General features: G+C 47.6%; 1 protein-coding gene across 1 annotated transcript in view; it reads left to right on the top strand.

The window, feature by feature from the left end:
* HK1 (hexokinase 1) overlaps positions 1-6,000 on the top strand; it is an 89,680-nt gene that overhangs the window by 44,362 nt on the left and 39,318 nt on the right. The window lies entirely within an intron of this gene.

Here is a 6,000-nt window from a genome sequence, read left to right as displayed (position 1 = left end):
GGCTCGGTTTGAGGAAGTGACTTATATACACTTATACACTCTGAAGCTTTATTTTACAGATGGGGAAACTGGACCCAGAGAAGGGGCCTGTTGTTTAGCCTTTGAGCCTTGATTTCTCTGTTGACAAAATAAGACTGTTCCCTCCTGACCCATTTCAGATGGGTTATATAAGGATGAAAATAAGAAGCCTGGTGATTTGAGGCTTTATTCTCATAGTAGTACAATATCGTAGAAAGAAGGTTTAGAACCCAAGACCTGGGTTCTAATCCTGGCTCTGCTACTTACCGTATTGCAACTGTGACTTTGGGAAATTCACTTCCTCTTTCCAAGTCCCAGTTTCTTCCTCAGTTAGTCAGTAGACATTAAGTCCTCACTCTATGTCAGGCACTGTGCTAAGTGTTGGGACACAGAGAAAAGCAAAACCAGCCCCTGTCCTCAGAGTTTACATTCTGGCGGGACAGAACCATGTAAATAATTAGGTCCTTGGCTACAGTAACCTCAGAGAGGAGGCACCAGCAGCTGGGGGGAGGGGGGATCAGGAAAGGCCTCCAGCACAAAGCGGGATTTGAGCTGAGTCTAGAAGGAAGCCAGGGAGCTTTAAATGCCAAACAGAGGACTTTATAATTTGCTCCTGGAGGTAATAGGGAGCCCCTGGAGTTTATTGAGTAATGGGGTGACATGGACTAATGTAGGACATTGGATAGCTGCCTGAAGGATAGAATGGAGGTGGGAGAGCCTGGGCAGGGTACCAGTTGGGATGCTATCGTGGTAGAACAGGCTGGTGTCCATTTTGGTCCAGATTGTGTAGACGGTGTGAGCAGAGAGGAGGGGGTCTTGTATGAAAGCTGCTCTTTAAGGGTCCTCCTAGCTCAAAATCTAGGTCCCTGTGATTCTGCCGGGGGAATGAGTGTAGACCTCCTCAGAGCGACCCAGAGTATAAATGCAAGGGAATACACAGAGCTATCATGAGGCAGCATGGGACGTGACTTCGACCCCCTCCCCGCAGAGAATGTGCAGTTTTTTCTCCTGGCTCCTCCCAGCACCCTGCTGGCTTGGGGTCTCATGGCCATCACACCCCTCTTCCCAGGGGCCTGAGGTCTCCTTGGCCCAGCTAAGCCACTTGGCCTAGGTAGAGCAAATGTCAGGGCAGGAGAGAATGCCTGAGATCAGCACCCCTTCTTCTGCACAGTCAGTTCACCCCTACCCCTTCCCCAGTCACTTTGCTGTGTACCCTCTGAGAACCTTCTGCTGTGATAAGGGTTGAGAGGCATTTACTGAGTCCTAGCCTGGCCATTTTCTAGGGAGGTCTTTCCTTGGCTAAGTCCCCTCACCTCTCTAGGCCTTCGCTCCCTCATCTGTAAAATGACAAGCCTTGATTTGATTCCCTTCCATCTAAAGCTCTTGTCAAACGAGACGATGTTTGTCAAGCTCCGTGCACTTAGTAAGTACTCAATGAATGCTTATTCCCTCGCCCTGTCCTGTAATCCTCCCTCGCTCGTCCAGTCTCCAGGTACTTACTGAATCCTAGCTTTCTCCTGAAGACGCCACACACACCCTTTGGCACCCTCCCAGGCCCAGCAGCTCAAACCCTACAGCCTCTGACACAGAAGGCCAGGCGGGGAGCTCCCCTGCCCCACCACTCAGTAACTACCTCTTCTCCCTCCTGCCCTGATCTGGGTGGCTGTCACCTTTGGACCTCCAGATCTTCCCTCCTTCTGAATAAATCCTCTACCTGGCTCTCAGTGTCTGTGCAGTCCCTACCCCATTCAGTCTCCTGGCCTCCTGTTCCCTTCACCTCTTCTGCTTCAGGCTGCCTCATTCCTGAGAGTCCCCGGCACCCCTACTGCCCGGCTCGACTGAGTTTGCCCCAGAGGACGGAATTCTTCCATAACAGTTCTGTCCTGGCCTGTTGAAACCGGACCAGTTTTCTCTGTGCAGGGTGTTGTGTAGGCAACCTGAGGTCATCTCGCTGTTTATTTTTATAAGAACATGATTCGCATCTGGTTCAGACACTGTTTCCCCTGTTTGTTTCCCCTTTTGCTGTTAATAAATGTCTCTGGGTTTGCCAGCATTTTTACATAACAAGTTATCCCTCGCTCATCACATACTCACCTGCCCCATTTTCTCTATCCCTGCTGTGTAATTAATTGTCTGAAAGGCACATCTCACTCAGCCTCTGGTTGTGAAAGTGATTTCTGAATCGCACGTTTATTGTTATTAAATTTCAACACAGTGTAGGGGAGAGCTGACTCCAGAGTCAGAAAGCCCTGGGTTCAAGGCCGGTCTCTGACATCTCCTGGGTGAGTGACCCTGCCCAAGTCACTTCACTCAGTGCCCCATGAAGCATTCAAACTTTTTTTTTTTTGGTTATTTTTTTTGTTTTGTTTTGTTTTTAGGCAATTGGGGTTAAGTGACTTGCCCAGGGTCACACAGCTAGTAAGTGTCAAGTGTTTGGTCTGAGACCGGATTTGAACTCAGGTCCTCCTGACTTCAGGGCCGGTGCGCTATCCACTGCGCCACCTAGCTGCTCCTAAGCACTCAAGCTTCTGGGAAGGGGCTGCCCAGCCCGGTGAGGGGGTGCTTCACAGCCCCATGTTTACCACTCAGTTTCAGAGAGGTTACTTAGCTTCTCTAAGGTCACACGGGAAGTAGCAAAGGCCAGGTTAGCTCCAGAGTGACCTGACTCCACTCTTTATCCACTTATTAAATGCTTCCCCCTGTGCTTAGTGAGACAGAGATAAATAAGATGTTGTCCCTGTCTTTGAGGTGCTCTGAAAGGAAGCATTTACTATGTGCCTCAAGTGTAAGCACTTTACCCCTTTGATCCTTACAACCACTCTGTGAGATAGGTGCTATTATGATCCCCATTTTACAGCTGAGGAAACTGAGGCAGACAGAGGTTATGGGAGTTGCTTAGGGTCTCACAGCTAGTTAGTGTCTGAGGCCAGATTTGAGTTCAGGTCTTCCTGACTTCAGGCCCAGTGCTCTATCCACTGTGCCACCAGCTGCCTCCCAAGTCCCAACTCCTAAGGCTTTGCTTTTATTTAGCATCTCTTATGTTCCAGGCTCCATACTGGGCACTGGGGATACAGATATGAACGTGAGGCAGTCCCTGTCCTCAGAAGCTTACATTCCAATAGGGGAATGAATACAGTAGAGACAGTAGAGTGGTCACCAGGAGAAGAGAGTAATGGATGCTTGCAGCCGGGGCAGGGGTTAGGAGTAGGACAAGCCATCTAGATGCATAAATTTTATAAATTGGACTTGGGTGAAATGCATTAGAAAGGTACTGAGTGCTAAGTCGAGGTGGGGGAAAGAAAGAGAGAGAATGCATCAGGAGATTCCTAGGGTAGAGCTGCTATTAGTCATTAGGGGCTAGTTTGTCCTCTATCAGACCCGAGTCCCCACCTGAGACCACACCAGTTTGGGGGCCATTCCTTGGTTTAATTTAGGGATACCATATCCTGCTTTTCAGGTGTCTTTCCACATAGCAGATATGGAAATCTCAAATATATAGGGAGCTGAGTCCAATTTATAAGAATACAAGTCATTCCCCAATTGATAAATGGTCAAAAGATATGGACAGGCAGTTTTTAGATGAAGAAGTCAAAGCTATCTATTGTCATATAGAAAAAGAAATGCTCTAAATCATTACTGATTGATTAAAAAAATGCAAATTAAAGTAACTCTGAGGTACCACTTTACATCTATCAGATTGGCTAATATGACAGAAAAGGAAAATGATGAATGTTGAAGATGTAGGAAAATTGGAACACTAATGCATTATTGGTAGAGTTGTGAACTGATCCAGCCATTCTGGAGAGCAATTTGGAACTATGTGTAAAAGGGCTATAAAATTGTTCATACCCTTTGACTCAGCAATACCACTACTAGGTCTGTATCCCAAAGAGATTTTAAAAAGAAGGGGGGGGAAGGACCTATGTGACAAAAATATTTAAGAGGCTCCTTTTGTGGTGGCAAAGAATTAGAAATTGAGAGGATGCCCACCAATTGGGGAATGGCTAGACAAATTCTTATGTATGATTGTGATGGAATACTATTGTGCTATAAGAAATGACTAGCAGACAGATTCAGAAAAACCTGGAAAGACTTACATGAACTGATGCAGAGTGAAGTGAGCAAACATTGTACATAGGAGAACATTGTACACAACCATATTGTACGAGGATCAGCCGTGAGTGACTTGGCTGTTTTCAAGTGTCTTTCCAGCTGCTGACTTCCTGCTTCTGCGATCTGACCGCCCAGCCATCTGCAGGGAAAAAGGCGGTGGGGGCAGTCCCTGCGTGAGCTTTTATAGATCTTTATTTGCTGTGGAGGTGGAAGGGATCTCGGGGTCATCTTGTCCAAGGGGTCTTAACCTCTGTGTGTGTGTGTGTGTGTGTGTGTGTGCGTGTGTGTGTGCGCGCACGTGCGCATGTATCTGGAAACAGATTTCATGAACTTGTATGGAAAAAAAAGTCCATCTTTTATTTTCACTAACCTCCAACTGAATTTGAGCATTTCCTTCAATTAGGAAGGAAAAGAGTATTCTGAGGGAGGGGTCCAAAGGCCTCGCCAGACTACCACAAGGATCCTTGATACAAAAAAGGTTAAGAATCCCTGATTTAGCCCACCCCTTCATTTTACAGATGAGGAAACTGAGGCCTGGGGTAGCCATGATTTGAACCCAGATTCTCTCATGCCAAAGCAATGTTCTTTCCATTACACCACACTGCCTCTTTTAGCTTCACTTGGCTTCAGCTTTCTCTTCTGTAAAATCGGAATGATAATAGTTATTTCCTCATGGGACCGCTGCAAGATGGAAGGGACCTGGTGGGTGCAGAATGTGCGCTCTTTATTCTCCAGTGAACCAGATGAGTGCGTTTCACACCCAAGCTATCCCCTATGCAATTGCATGACATGCCAGGCCCCCCCCCCCCCCCACTGTACTGGAATGGATTTTCTAATAGGCTTTAGATCAGTCTCAAATGTAGGTCAAGGGAAGCTTATGCAGGCTTGCAGAGGGGGTGATGAGTCACGTGTATCCCTTCCAGCCACCACGCTTGATTCAGTGTCCAGAGGTACAGCAGGCGCTAAGGAAGAGGCAGACTGTTATAAATTATAATGAACCAGCGTCTCTGTTGCCGTGATGGCCGAGTCTGATGTCGGGGCAATGACACAGAGCTTGCTGTCCAGGGCCTTAGCCTGGCGGCGGTGGGGAGGATGTTGGAGAAGGCCCCTTGCTGGGAGATGCTGCCCCACTAAGAGCCCAGGCCTGGGGCTGGAGGCAGCAGTTGTTGGCTCAGAAGTGGGAGTGTATTTTCCCTCCTCCTCTTACCTCTCCAGAGCTGCCTCCATGAGCCTTAAGTGGCCTCCTGTTGTCCTGTCAGCCTTCACAAGCCAGTGGGTTTTCATCAAGTAAAAATCCTAGGCAGGCTGGTGTTCAGCCAAAAGTGAAGCTATTGACAGAGCTCTGAAATCGACTTCTCTTTAAATGACTTCTCATGATGACGTGGGGCCTGACTTGTCAAACAGAGTTGTCTCATATTCAGGAAGGAGAAACGGCCGGGGCAGAGCTGTAGGTCCATGATAGGAAGATCAGGTGAAGAAGTGGGGATGTTTAGCCTGGGGAAGAAAAGATCCAGGGGGCCCATGATACTTAAATTTTGTAGTATCTGAAGGACAGGCATGTGGAGGAGGATTTTACCTGAGCTTGGAGGGCAAGACCAGGAACGATTAATTGGTGGAGCTTACAAAGAGACCAATCTTGGGTCAATGTGAAGAGAAACTTCCTAACCACGAGAGCTGTAGAAGTAGCTGCATGGGTCAAAAAAAAAAAAAACCAAAAAACAAAACAAAACCATAGCATCTCAATTTCAGAGATGGAAGAGAAATGCATCTAATCCAACCCAAACCCAAAAGAAATCCCCACTAACCCACTAACCTCCCCAACAAGTGTTCCTCCACTATCTGAGGGGGTTCCCATGGCCTCCGAAGGTG

Source organism: Vombatus ursinus, unplaced genomic scaffold, assembly GCF_900497805.2.
Source record: "Vombatus ursinus unplaced genomic scaffold, bare-nosed wombat genome assembly UNPS02014847.1, whole genome shotgun sequence".
NCBI lineage: Eukaryota > Metazoa > Chordata > Mammalia > Diprotodontia > Vombatidae > Vombatus > Vombatus ursinus.
This window is presented reverse-complemented; position numbering and strand designations above follow the sequence as displayed.